Source organism: Stegodyphus dumicola, chromosome 4 (genome assembly GCF_044657685.1).
Source record: "Stegodyphus dumicola isolate Sdum_Otavi_A_Nest chromosome 4, ASM4465768v1".
Taxonomy (NCBI): domain Eukaryota; kingdom Metazoa; phylum Arthropoda; class Arachnida; order Araneae; family Eresidae; genus Stegodyphus; species Stegodyphus dumicola.
The window spans coordinates 262561639-262577065 of record NC_140771.1 but is presented as its reverse complement, the minus strand read 5'-3'; the positions used below and the strand labels follow the sequence as shown (position 1 = coordinate 262577065).

At 35.2% G+C, this 15427-nt stretch overlaps 1 long non-coding RNA gene across 3 annotated transcripts in view; it reads left to right on the top strand.

Moving 5' to 3' along the window:
* LOC118206125 (uncharacterized) overlaps positions 1-15427 on the top strand; it is a 111683-nt gene that overhangs the window by 60270 nt on the left and 35986 nt on the right. Inside the window, exon 7 of one of the 3 annotated variants that reach the window (XR_015040926.1) lies at positions 7288-7310. The exons of the other annotated variants lie outside the window; for them this stretch is intronic. This is a non-coding gene — a long non-coding RNA (uncharacterized LOC118206125). Of the gene's footprint in view, positions 1-7287; positions 7311-15427 lie in introns of those variants that run through there. 3 annotated transcript variants of the gene reach the window in all.

The following is a 15427-nucleotide window of genomic DNA, read 5'->3' as shown; positions in this document are numbered from 1 at the left end:
ATCAAATCTAGTGGTGCTAAAATCTTACGTGTGGAGCTTATTTGATTGTTATTTTTAATGCTGAAATCGCATTCGAACCATTTTTAGAAATGGAGTTCTTTTTTTTGACAGTATTGTGTTACGTTTTTATACCAACACCCTTTATCGACAGCCTATTGGGCATACTTATTTGTTTTGCGACTGCCTTCCTTTTGTTTTCTCGAAGAGAAGAGAGAATTCGGGAAAATAATGAGGAAAACTTTATTAACCGTAATGAACACAAGTTTAATGCCCGAAACACGGTACGTAATTTAGATTTCCTTGATTCATATGCTGATATTAATGAATTTAATGATGATTCCTTTGATGTGGACATAGACAGTGACACCGATCTCCTCGAAGCTTTTGATAATAATCTTCTTAAGTTGCATATTGATAGTGATACTGACCACATCGGCCATTTTTCCAAAGATTTGGATAATAATTCTTATAATGTGCACAATATCAGCGATGAAAAGCAATTTGATTACCTCCAACAGGAAACAGAAAAGGATTTTGATTTTCCAAAACCTGATAACTCAGTTAATCAAATAGGCACGAATAGCAGCATAACCATCTTGAACCAGGAAGAATTCAGTTTGAATGCCTCTATTGAATCATTGGATGCTGAATGCATTGTATCGCATAACAATCTTAGAACACAAAGAGACATCGATTCTGGTAATCTCCTTAACACAAATAATGAACCAAAAATGAATGGCAAACTGGATGAAGAAGACAGAACAGAACTGAAACCAACTGAAGATTCTGAAGAACAGCTCGTTGATCTCGTCGTTGGTACCGGCCCTGTTATCTGCTTTGATGACGAGTACACTCAACATCCTTCTTCGAATCATAGCAAGCGTTTCAAAATTTCAAACATAAGAAAAACATTACTGAAATATTTCTGCTTTAAAAAATTAAAAATAAACAAAGGACTTAAAACATATTATATAGATCTGAGATAAGTTTACACAATTTCAGTTTGTATTCGTGATAGATTTGTTTGCCATGACACCAATCTCGACTGACCAGTACTTGCCTAAAAATTGGACATTGACCAGTGACTGACTAAATGACAATCTCATTGAATAAAAGTAGGACATTGTCTGACCAGTGACTAACTAAAAATTAGACATTTTCTGACCAGTCACTAACTGACGATCACATTGACTGACCAGGGCCTGCCTAAAAATTGGACATTGACTGACTATGTGACGGTCTCCTTGATTGCCCGTTGACTGACTAAAAATTGGACATTGACTGACCAATGACTGACTAAGTGACGTCCTTATTGACTGAGCATTGGATTTGGACGGAAGAAATTGCCTTTTTCGATAAGAGACAGGAAAGATGTTTTCAGTCCAATCGATTGCGCTACAGCTGAAATGGAAACAGAAAATCATTTTAAAATTCTTTTCTAGAGCTACATTTCAGAACTGCAAAATTTAAATTAAATTATATGGTAACCTGAAATTAAAATATTATTTTCAGTTAAATGCCGTTGCTAAATTTGTTTTTCTTGTGCTCTTAAATTAATTTACTAGTTTACACACCATATTCAGTTATGATTTACCAATATGCTCTATTTTAAATATAACTTCTCATTGAATTAAGTTAAGCTGTAGCTATTATTGAAATTTTTCTTAGGCATATTTTCCCTTGTTATCTGCTGCTTCCTTTTCGTTTTTCCTATGTGATTTGTCGGCATTTCGTATAAAAAACCTCCAGATTATCATTAAAACCCGAATATGGATGTTATTTTGTATTTTACATTTTTTTCTCTCTGTGGCCTTCATGTCAAAACTTACTAGAAATATACTGCTTTCTTTTCAAACGAAGTATTTTCAATATGTGTCCCATAGCAATATGCCCTCTGTTTAAGAATGCTAAGAGTTTTACCCTGTTTGATTCCCCGCCAACGTGCTGGCTGCATGGTTGGATTCTGCAGTTTTCCTTATCTCGATATATATAAGAAGATTTCCCATAGAACGTTCTCCGCTAAGCCATCCCTCGCGCCAGGCAGGTAACCATCCTTTTCTTTGCCCTTTTCAAATAACCTAACTTTTACTCAAACAAATCAATCATGACATGAAATTTGGAAGAAATTAATTTAAATAACTTTTATAAAAATGTCTCGATTGGATATATACTGGAAGTTAAAGAATTTACACCCCACAGATACACCCAAAACAAATATTAAACTGAAAGCTTTCAGACTTTGTATTGCGCCCAAAGGCATCATTTTTTCATTTGCAGACATAAACGTTTGGACAGAATTCGGGCTAATGTCCCTCTGGGTTAAAAATATTTAAAAACAGCGTATTTTATAAATTAGAAAATGAACCTTTCATATACTTTCATATATTTGAATAAATATTTATGAATCATTATTAATAAAAATGAGAATAAAGAAAACTCTATGAATAATCCTGAAACGTTTAGTCTGAAGTTTAAAATTTAACGTAACTATCGCAAATGACTGAGTGCAGGGGGTTTTCAGGTATCCTTTTAAGGATTTTGCAAAGAATTATATATATAAACAAACGTTATAATTTCATTTTCTAATATATTCCGGCTGAGAGCCCTTTTGTTGAACCATCATATTACATCTTGATTTGTAAGAGAAAAGCCTTTTCCTGAAAACATCAAGGTTGATTTTATGCCACTTCTCGTTCACAATGTTCCACAGTCCGTCCAATGTTTGGGGATGCCACGTATAAAGAGCTTGTTTTAAAAGTACAAATGCACATTAATCCATAGGAGACACATCAGGAGATTTGGTGGATATGCATCTAGAGGGAATGGCTTCAATTGCGGTTTCATATATCACTTTTTGCAAAACATAAAGCGGTAGATTTAGAGGTATGGTTTGTAGCCTTATCCTGATGGAACTTAATACAGTCAAGATTGTTGGATAAAGAGATGGAATTTCGTCTTTTAATATAGGTGTTTAAAGTTATTTCTGATTGTAATCCGAATTGATTTTGATATTATTTTCTACTTTCCTTATTTTAAGTTTCCCCTTATAAAAGAATCCAGTAAGAACAATAAAACCTTTAGAAAAAAAATTTTTTTTTTCTCTGAACCAATATATTAAGTCTTTTGCTCCTCTTTTCGGCAATAAATTCATGTTTATCTCTTGCAATCGTTACACGTATGCCCAAGCTTCATGAGTTGTAACTACACTGAAGTGCCACTAAATTAGGGATAGACATGGCTATGCAAATTGAATAGCGCTGCGCCGCATCTGGGCTTACGTGAGGGAGTTGTGATAAATGCACATACACTATGCTTCTCGTTAATCAGTTGTTTCTTATACCAGTATAGGTAAAATTTCAATATCGGGCAGATAGTAATCTCTCGTCGCTTGGGCCATACAATTTCTATAATCCTCAGCGAGATAGGATTTTAACGGTCGACAGTGTCAAGAGCATACCGAGAATACACGGATGGTGGGAAAAAGAAGTAGTGACTCTGCAAAGTGCAAAGCACATTTAAGTTAGAACAATCGTGGTATGAGAAGTCTCAGCCGTATTGTACATGGTCAATGAAGCCAAATATTAGCCCAAATTACCACCTAGTTAAAGCAAGCGACAGTCGTACAGTCAGTAAAAAGATCGTGTATCGCTCCCTTCACCATATGGGCTTCGGAAGCCGTAGACACACTACGGTACCTTTCCTAAATGCATGCCATCGAGTTGCCATTCTTACCTGGGCAAGAGAATATAGAGAATAGACACTAGTGGACATGAAATGTGTAGGAGTGATGAGTCTCGATCCCTCTAATTAATACCGATGGGAGGCTCAGAATATGGCGAGAGAATCATGAATGTATGAATCCGGTGTGACAGATTGGAACTGTACAAGGCCTGGAGGCTTAATCATGGTCTGGGATGCTTTCTTCTGGTTGTGTTTGGGATCTTTATTACTTGTTTTTACCTCCCTCAATATGATTCTGTACGTGGAGTTGATGAGCTATCATCTCCATCCATTTATGTCCCTGTCATTCGCACGGAAAGGGAGTATCTCAGAAACATAACTGCGCCTCTCAAAGGTTACGGTTGGCTACTAGTTGGTTGGATGGAAGAGCATTCCTCTGACTTCTCTGTCATAAATTGGTTACTTAAAAGCCCTTAATTGAATTCTACTGAGCATCTTTCCAAACTAGTATATCTTATTATTGAGGAATGTAGAGAATTGAAGTGTTATGTTCTATTCACTCGTTTTCCATGTTCAGAATGTCTGTTATGATTGTCGTATGAAATGTCGTCGCCTGTTATGATGTCAAAATGTCGTCTGTTGTGATAGTTTCGTATGTAAGCATATGATTGAGCTTATTATTTATAAGCCTTCCTAGCGCTAAATACATTTCCTCTAACAACATATAGGTCACAGTTCATAGGTCTTCGCTCATTTAAGAGGTACAATACCCTGAAATCGTTACCTATGTATATCTGTCCTTAGTGGGTATCATATAAAAGTCAAAAATAAATCCCAATGTTGGAACAAACCTTTTCACTTGAAGTTCGGAATAACATCCAATGTGGCAATATGTTACAGTGGGATAACTTGTGTAAAATAGCGATTTAAAATATCTGAAGCGTAACTTTCACATCGTAAAAGCAAATTAGCACATCTGTAGCATAAACCCGTTGGCTTAACTTTATCCTCATTAGTGCTACGGCTGTAGCGTCCTCCTTGCTCCGTGTCTTGAAGCTAACGGAATATCGTGGCCGTAGTTGTTGAGGCATGTAACATGAGTGAGCGGAGCATAGTTGCACAGACCAGTTGTTGAAATTTTTAACGCATAATAAACATCAATGTGCTGCTCCAAGGTTTCGCAACGTCCATATCGATTTATCAGCAATAATTAAGTAAATGTAATAAAGGGTAAATAATGAAAAGTAGAAAAAACACTATGTACACTCAGTACATCGATCACCAAAACTCATTTTGGTATATCGTTCTCGCTAATTGTATAACGTAAGTTCATGTTACGCTAACTAGTTGATTTTATCTTAAAGAGGTGACTATTAAAGAATTAAAAATAGCTTTATATATATATTTGTATTGTGCATATATTTAGCTTCATTTTTACCCAGTCAAAGGTAGATGAAACCCTTTCCATCAGAGTGGCAGGTAAACATGATTCTCTGTGCTTTGCACTAATAAATCTGAGACAAATTCATGTTTAGAAAGTACTTTTTGTATAAAAAATATTTTCTCAGAGTATTCAAGTATTTTCGTTTTAATAATATTAATCTCTGGTTATATATATATATATATATATATATGTACATATAAGTATTACGTTTATGCTTTGTATTGCAAGAAACTCCCCAAAAAGAAACATTTATTTGAATATGTATGGCAGCGGCAATTTAGCGTTGGTTCGTTTTCCGCTTCCACTTTTATCCCAAAAAATAGCAAAAAGCAGAGATATTAATTAAAAGTTCTTAAAACGCTAATTTTCGTCCTCATTTTTCCGAATGGCAACAGTGCTGATATCATCAACAATGGCGGCAGGGATACAACAGCAATAATGGTTGCGTGCCATTATTGCTGATGTGATGAGAGAGAATTACCGATTTTATCAAAAAAATGAATAAAACAAAAATAAAAAAATAAAATTTAAAAAGTCATTCGAATTTTGGAAACCTCGTTTCGAGGTGCACTGGCTCTTGTCTGGATGCACCTATGTAGCAAATTCGTAGGCCTGGGTCTATCAGCTTACACGCAGACCGAACGAAAGACAGACTCATAGAATCTCCCCTCTATTGTGAGTAGAGTTATATATCAGAGTACCTTTCATTGTTACATATTCAAAGAATCCTTTTAATAACGTTCGAATCAATGAATTTACCAATAATTGTTTAGGCTTTGTTGAATTAAAACAAAGTTAATGTATACATTTTTAACAATGCTTATAATCCATAATCATTAGAGATATCAAATCTAGTGGTGCTAAAATCTTACGTGTGGGGCTTATTTGCTTGTTATTTTTAATGCTGAAATCGCATTCGAACCATTTTTAGAAATGGAGTTCTTTTTTTTGACAGTATTGTGTTACGTTTTATACCAACACCCTTTATCGACAGCCTATTGGGCATACTTATTTGTTTTGCGACTGCCTTCCTTTTGTTTTCTCGAAGAGAAAAGAGAATTCGAGAAAATAATGAGGAAAACTTTATTAACCGTAATGAACACAAGTTTAATGCCGGAAACACGGTACGTAATTTAGATTTCCTTGATTCATATGCTGATATTAATGAATTTAATGATGATTCCTTTGATGTGGACATAGACAGTGACACCGATCTCCTCGAAGCTTTTGATAATAATCTTCTTAAGTTGCATATTGATAGTGATACTGACCACATCGGCCATTTTTCCAAAGATTTCGATAATAATTCTTATGATGTGCACAATATCAGCGATGAAAAGCAATTTAATTACCTCCAACAGGAAACAGAAAAGGATTTTGATTTTCCAAAACCTGATAACTCAGGTAATCAAATAGGCACGAATAGCAGCATAACCATCTTGAACCAGGAAGAATTCAGTTTGAATGCCTCTATTGAATCATTGGATGCTGAATGCATTGTATCGCATAACGATCTTGGAACACAAAGAGACATCGATTCTGGTAATCTCCTTAACACAAATAATGAACCAAAAATGAATGGCAAACTGGATCAAGAAGACAGAACAGAACTGAAACCAACTGAAGATTCTGAAGAACAGCTCGTTGATCTCGTCGTTGGTACCGGCCCTGTTATCTGCTTTGATGACGAGTACACTCAACATCCTTCTTCGAATCATAGCAAGCGTTTCAAAATTTCAAACATAAGAAAAACATTACTGAAATATTTCTGCTTTAAAAAATTAAAAATAAACAAAGGACTTAAAACATATTATATAGATCTGAGATAAGTTTACACAATTTCAGTTTGTATTCGTGATAGATTTGTTTGCCATGACACCAATCTCGACTGACCAGTACTTGCCTAAAAATTGGACATTGACCAGTGACTGACTAAATGACAATCTCATTCAATAAAAGTAGGACATTGTCTGATCAGTGACTGACTAAAAATTAGACATTTTCTGACCAGTCACTAACTGACGATCACATTGGTTGAACAGGGCCTGCCTAAAAATTGGACATTGACTGACTATGTGACGGTCTCCTTGATTGCCCGTTGACTGACTAAAAATTGGACATTGCCTGACCAGTGACTGACTAACTGACTATCTCTTTGACAGGCCGGAGACTGACTAAATTTGTACATTGACTGAGCAGTGACTGAGTGACGATCTCATTGACTGAGCACTGACAGACTAAAATTTGGACATGCACTGAACAGGAACTGAGAAAGTGAAGATCTCCTTGCCTGACTAGTGACTGAATAAAAATTGGACATTGACTGACTAAGTGACGATCTCATTGGCAGCCTAGTGACTGAGTGACGATCTGATTAACTGACCAGTGACACAATAAAAATTGGACATTCACTGAAAATCGACTGAGAAAGTGAAGATCTCTTTGCCTGACCAGTGGCTGAATAAAAATTGAACATTGACTGACCAATGACTGACTAAGTGACGTCCTTATTGACTGAGCATTGGATTTGGACGGAAGAAATTGCCTTTTTCGATAAGAGAGAGGAAAGATGTTTTCAGTCCAATCGATTGCGCTACAGCTGAAATGGAAACAGAAAATCATTTTAAAATTCTTTTCTAGAGCTACATTTCAGAACTGCAAAATTTAAATTAAATTATATGGTAACCTGAAATTAAAATATTATTTTCAGTTAAATGCCGTTGCTAAATTTGTTTTTCTTGTGCTCTTAAATTAATTTACTAGTTTACACACCATATTCAGTTATGATTTACCAATATGCTCTATTTTAAATATAACTTCTCATTGAATTAAGTTAAGCTGTAGCTATTATTGAAATTTTTCTTAGGCATATTTTCCCTTGTTGTCTGCTACTTCCTTTTCGTTTTTCCTATGTGATTTGTCGGCATTTCGTATAAAAAACCTCCAGATTATCATTAAAACCCGAATAAGGATGTTATTTTGTATTTTACATTTTTTTCTCTCTGTGGCCTTCATGTCAAAACTTACTAGAAATAATAAATGAGAATATACTGCTTTCTTTTCAAACGAAGTATTTTCAATATGTGTCCCATAGCAATATGCCCTCTGTTTAAGAATGCTAAGAGTTTTACCCTGTTTGATTCCCCGCCAACGTGCTGGCTGCATGGTTGGATTCTGCAGTTTTCCTTATCTCGATATATATAAGAAGATTTCCCATAGAACGTTCTCCGCTAAGCCATCCCTCGCGCCAGGCAGGTAACCATCCTTTTCTTTGCCCTTTTCAAATAACCTAACTTTTACTCAAACAAATCAATCATGACATGAAATTTGGAAGAAATTAATTTAAATAACTTTTATAAAAATGTCTCGATTGGATATATACTGGAAGTTAAAGAATTTACACCCCACAGATACACCCAAAACAAATATTAAACTGAAAGCTTTCAGACTTTGTATTGCGCCCAAAGGCATCATTTTTTCATTTGCAGACATAAACGTTTGGACAGAATTCGGGCTAATGTCCCTCTGGGTTAAAAATATTTAAAATCAGCGTATTTTATAAATTAGGAAATGAACCTTTCATATACTTTCATATATTTGAATAAATATTTATGAATCATTATTAATAAAAATGAGAATAAAGGAAACTCTATGAATAATCCTGAAACGTTTAGTCTGAAGTTTAAAATTTAACGTAACTATCGCAAATGACTGAGTGCAGGGGGGTTTCAGGTATCCTTTTAAGGATTTTGCAAAGAATTATATATATAAACAAACGTTATAATTTCATTTTCTAATATATTCCGGCTGAGAGCCCTTTTGTTGAACCATCATATTACATCTTGATTTGTAAGAGAAAAGCCTTTTCCTGAAAACATCAAGGTGGATTTTATGCCACTTCTCGTTCACAATGTTCCACAGTCCGTCCAATGTTTGGGGATGCCACGTATAAAGAGCTTGTTTTAAAAGTACAAATGCACATTAATCCATAGGAGACACATCAGGAGATTTGGTGGATATGCATCTAGAGGGAATGGCTTCAATTGCGGTTTCATATATCACTTTTTGCAAAACATAAAGCGGTAGATTTAGAGGTATGGTTTGTAGCCTTATCCTGATGGAACTTAATACAGTCAAGATTGTTGGATAAAGAGATGGAATTTCGTCTTTTAATATAGGTGTTTAAAGTTATTTCTGATTGTAATCCGAATTGATTTTGATATTTTTTTCTATTTTCCTTATTTTAAGTTTCCCCTTATAAAAGAATCCAGTAAGAACAATAAAACCTTTAGAAAAAAAAATTTTTTTTTCTCTGAACCAATATATTAAGTCTTTTGCTCCTCTTTTCGGCAATAAATTCATGTTTATCTCTTGCAATCGTTACACGTATGCCCAAGCTTCATGAGTTGTAACTACACTGAAGTGCCACTAAATTAGGGATAGACATGGCTATGCAAATTGAATACCGCTGCGCCGCATCTGGGCTTACGTGAGGGAGTTGTGATAAATGCACATACACTATGCTTCTCGTTAATCAGTTGTTTCTTATACCAGTATAGGTAAAATTTCAATATCGGGCAGATAGTAATCTCTCGTCGCTTGGGCCATACAATTTCTATAATCCTCAGCGAGATAGGATTTTAACGGTCGACAGTGTCAAGAGCATACCGAGAATACACGGATGGTGGGAAAAAGAAGTAGTGACTCTGCAAAGTGCAAAGCACATTTAAGTTAGAACAATCGTGGTATGAGAAGTCTCAGCCGTATTGTACATGGTCAACGAAGCCAAATATTAGCCCAAATTACCACCTAGCTAAAGCAAGCGACAGTCGTACAGTCAGTAAAAAGATCGTGTATCGCTCCCTTCACCATATGGGCTTCGGAAGCCGTAGACACACTACGGTACCTTTCCTAAATGCATGCCATCGAGTTGCCATTCTTACCTGGGCAAGAGAATATAGAGAATAGACACTAGTGGACATAAAATGTGTAGGAGTGATGAGTCTCGATCCCTCTAATTAATACCGATGGGAGGCTCAGAATATGGCGAGAGAATCATGAATGTATGAATCCGGTGTGACAGATTGGAACTGTACAAGGCCTGGAGGCTTAATCATGGTCTGGGATGCTTTCTTCTGGTTGTGTTTGGGATCTTTAGTACTTGTTCTTACCTCCCTCAATATGATTCTGTACGTGGAGTTGATGAGCTATCATCTCCATCCATTTATGTCCCTGTCATTCGCACGGAAAGGGAGTATCTCAGAAACATAACTGCGCCTCTCAAAGGTTACGGTTGGCTACTAGTTGGTTGGATGGAAGAGCAGTCCTCTGACTTCTCTGTCATAAATTGGTTACTTAAAAGCCCTTAATTGAATTCTACTGAGCATCTTTCCAAACTAGTATATCTTATTATTGAGGAATGTAGAGAATTGAAGTGTTATGTTCTATTCACTCGTTTTCCATGTTCAGAATGTCTGTTATGATGGTCGTATGAAATGTCGTCGCCTGTTATGATGTCAAAATGTCGTCTGTTGTGATAGTTTCGTATGTAAGCATATGATTGAGCTTATTATTTATAAGCCTTCCTAGCGCTAAATACATTTCCTCTAACAACATATAGGTCACAGTTCATAGGTCTTCGCTCATTTAAGAGGTACAATACCCTGAAATCGTTACCTATGTATATCTGTCCTTAGTGGGTATCATATAAAAGTCAAAAATAAATCCCAATGTTGGAACAAACCTTTTCACTTGAAGTTCGGAATAACATCCAATGTGGCAATATGTTACAGTGGGATAACTTGTGTAAAATAGCGATTTAAAATATCTGAAGCGTAACTTTCACATCGTAAAAGCAAATTAGCACATCTGTAGCATAAACCCGTTGGCTTAACTTTATCCTCATTAGTGCTACGGCTGTAGCGTCCTCCTTGCTCCGTGTCTTGAAGCTAACGGAATATCGTGGCCGTAGTTGTTGAGGCATGTAACATGAGTGAGCGGAGCATAGTTGCACAGACCAGTTGTTGAAATTTTTAACGCATAATAAACATCAATGTGCTGCTCCAAGGTTTCGCAACGTCCATATCGATTTATCAGCAATAATTAAGTAAATGTAATAAAGGGTAAATAATGAAAAGTAGAAAAAACACTATGTACACTCAGTACATCGATCACCAAAACTCATTTTGGTATATCGTTCTCGCTAATTGTATAACGTAAGTTCATGTTACGCTAACTAGTTGATTTTATCTTAAAGAGGTGACTATTAAAGAATTAAAAATAGCTTTATATATATATTTGTATTGTGCATATATTTAGCTTCATTTTTACCCAGTCAAAGGTAGATGAAACCCTTTCCATCAGAGTGGCAGGTAAACATGATTCTCTGTGCTTTGCACTAATAAATCTGAGACAAATTCATGTTTAGAAAGTACTTTTTGTATAAAAAATATTTTCTCAGAGTATTCAAGTATTTTCGTTTTAATAATATTAATCTCAGGTTATATATATATATATATATATATATATGTACATATAAGTATTACGTTTATGCTTTGTATTGCAAGAAACTCCCCAAAAAGAAACATTTATTTGAATATGTATGGCAGCGGCAATTTAGCGTTGGTTCGTTTTCCGCTTCCACTTTTATCCCAAAAAATAGCAAAAAGCAGAGATATTAATTAAAAGTTCTTAAAACGCTAATTTTCGTCCTCATTTTTCCGAATGGCAACAGTGCTGATATCATCAACAATGGCGGCAGGGATACAACAGCAATAATGGTTGCGTGCCATTATTGCTGATGTAATGAGAGAGAATTACCGATTTTATCAAAAAAATGAATAAAACAAAAATAAAAAAAATAAAATTTAAAAAGTCATTCGAATTTTGGAAACCTCGTTTCGAGGTGCACTGGCTCTTGTCTGGATGCACCTATGTAGCAAATTCGTAGGCCTGGGTCAATCAGCTTACACGCAGAGCGAACGAAAGACAGACTCATAGAATCTTCCCTCTATTGTGAGTAGAGTTATATATCAGAGTACCTTTCATTGTTACATATTCAAAGAATCCTTTTAATAACGTTCGAAACAATGAATTTACCAATAATTGTTTAGGCTTTGTTGAATTAAAACAAAGTTAATGTATACATTTTTAACAATGCTTATAATCCATAATCATTAGAGATATCAAATCTAGTGGTGCTAAAATCTTACGTGTGGAGCTTATTTGCTTGTTATTTTTAATGCTGAAATCGCATTCGAACCATTTTTAGAAATGGAGTTCTTTTTTTTGACAGTATTGTGTTACGTTTTTATACCAACACCCTTTATCGACAGCCTATTGGGCATACTTATTTGTTTTGCGACTGCCTTCCTTTTGTTTTCTCGAAGAGAAGAGAGAATTCGGGAAAATAATGAGGAAAACTTTATTAACCGTAATGAACACAAGTTTAATGCCGGAAACACGGTACGTAATTTAGATTTCCTTGATTCATATGCTGATATTAATGAATTTAATGATGATTCCTTTGATGTGGACATAGACAGTGACACCGATCTCCTCGAAGCTTTTGATAATAATCTTCTTAAGTTGCATATTGATAGTGATACTGACCACATCGGCCATTTTTCCAAAGATTTGGATAATAATTCTTATAATGTGCACAATATCAGCAATGAAAAGCAATTTGATTACCTCCAACAGGAAACAGAAAAGGATTTTGATTTTCCAAAACCTGATAACTCAGTTAATCAAATAGGCACGAATAGCAGCATAACCATCTTGAACCAGGAAGAATTCAGTTTGAATGCCTCTATTGAATCATTGGATGCTGAATGCATTGTATCGCATAACAATCTTGGAACACAAAGAGACATCGATTCTGGTAATCTCCTTAACACAAATAATGAACCAAAAATGAATGGCAAACTGGATCAAGAAGACAGAACAGAACTGAAACCAACTGAAGATTCTGAAGAACAGCTCGTTGATCTCGTCGTTGGTACCGTCCCTGTTATCTGCTTTGATGACGAGTACACTCAACATCCTTCTTCGAATCATAGCAAGCGTTTCAAAATTTCAAACATAAGAAAAACATTACTGAAATATTTCTGCTTTAAAAAATTAAAAATAAACAAAGGACTTAACACATATTATATAGATCTGAGATAAGTTTACACAATTTCAGTTTGTATTCGTGATAGATTTGTTTGCCATGACACCAATCTCGACTGACCAGTACTTGCCTAAAAATTGGACATTGACCAGTGACTGACTAAATGACAATCTCATTGAATAAAAGTAGGACATTGTCTGACCAGTGACTAACTAAAAATTAGACATTTTCTGACCAGTCACTAACTGACGATCACATTGACTGACCAGGGCCTGCCTAAAAATTGGACATTGACTGACTATGTGACGGTCTCCTTGATTGCCCGTTGACTGACTAAAAATTGGACATTGTCTGACCAGTGACTGACTAACTGACTATCTCTTTGACAGGCCGGAGACTGACTAAATTTGTACATTGACTGAGCAGTGACTGAGTGACGATCTCATTGACTGAGCACTGACAGACTAAAATTTGGACATGCACTGAACAGGAACTGAGAAAGTGAAGATCTCCTTGCCTGACTAGTGACTGAATAAAAATTGGACATTGACTGACTAAGTGACGATCTCATTGACAGCCTAGTGACTGAGTGACGATCTGATTAACTGACCAGTGACAGAATAAAAATTGGACATTCACTGAAAATCGACTGAGAAAGTGAAGATCTCTTTGCCTGACCAGTGACTGAATAAAAATTGAACATTGACTGACCAATGACTGACTAAGTGACGTCCTTATTGACTGAGCATTGGATTTGGACGGAAGAAATTGCCTTTTCCGATAAGAGAGAGGAAAGATGTTTTCAGTACAATCGATTGCGCTACAGCTGAAATGGAAACAGAAAATCATTTTAAAATTCTTTTCTAGAGCTACATTTCAGAACTGCAAAATTTAAATTAAATTATATGGTAACCTGAAATTAAAATATTATTTGCAGTTAAATGCCGTTGCTAAATTTGTTTTTCTTGTGCTCTTAAATTAATTTACTAGTTTACACACCATATTCAGTTATGATTTACCAATATGCTCTATTTTAAATATAACTTCTCATTGAATTAAGTTAAGCTGTAGCTATTATTGAAATTTTTCTTAGGCATATTTTCCCTTGTTGTCTGCTACTTCCTTTTCGTTTTTCCTATGTGATTTGTCGGCATTTCGTATAAAAAACCTCCAGATTATCATTAAAACGCGAATAAGGATGTTATTTTGTATTTTACATTTTTTTCTCTCTGTGACCTTCATGTCAAAACTTACTAGAAATAATAAATGGGAATATACTGCTTTCTTTTTAAACGAAGTATTTTCAATATGTGTCCCATAGCAATATGCCCTCTGTTTAAGAATGCTAAGAGTTTTACCCTGTTTGATTCCCCGCCAACGTGCTGGCTGCATGGTTAGATTCTGCAGTTTTCCTTATCTCGATATATATAAGATTTCCCATAGAACGTTCTCCGCTAAGCCATCCCTCGCGCCAGGCAGGTAACCATCCTTTTCTTTGCCCTTTTCAAATAACCTAACTTTTACTCAAACAAATCAATCATGACATGAAATTTGGAAGAAATTAATTTAAATAACTTTTATAAAAATGTCTCGATTGGATATATACTGGAAGTTAAAGAATTTACATCCCACAGATACACCCAAAACAAATATTAAACTGAAAGTTTTCAGACTTTGTATTGCGCCCAAAGGCATCATTTTTTCATTTGCAGACATAAACGTTTGGACAGAATTCGGGCTAATGTCCCTCTGGGTTAAAAATATTTAAAAACAGCGTATTTTATAAATTAGAAAATGAACCTTTACTATACTTTCATATATTTGAATAAATATTTATGAATCATTATTAATAAAAATGAGAATAAAGGAAACTCTATGAATAATCCTGAAACGTTTAGTCTGAAGTTTAAAATTTAACGTAACTATCGCAAATGACTGAGTGCAGGGGGTTTTCAGGTATCCTTTTAAGGATTTTGCAAAGAATTATATATATAAACAAACGTTATAATTTCATTTTCTAATATATTCCGGCTGAGAGCCCTTTTGTTGAACCATCATATTACATCTTGATTTGTAAGAGAAAAGCCTTTTCCTGAAAACATCAAGGTGGATTTTATGCCACTTCTCGTTCACAATGTTCCACAGTCCGTCCAATGTTTGGGGATGCCACGTATAAAGAGCTTGTTTTA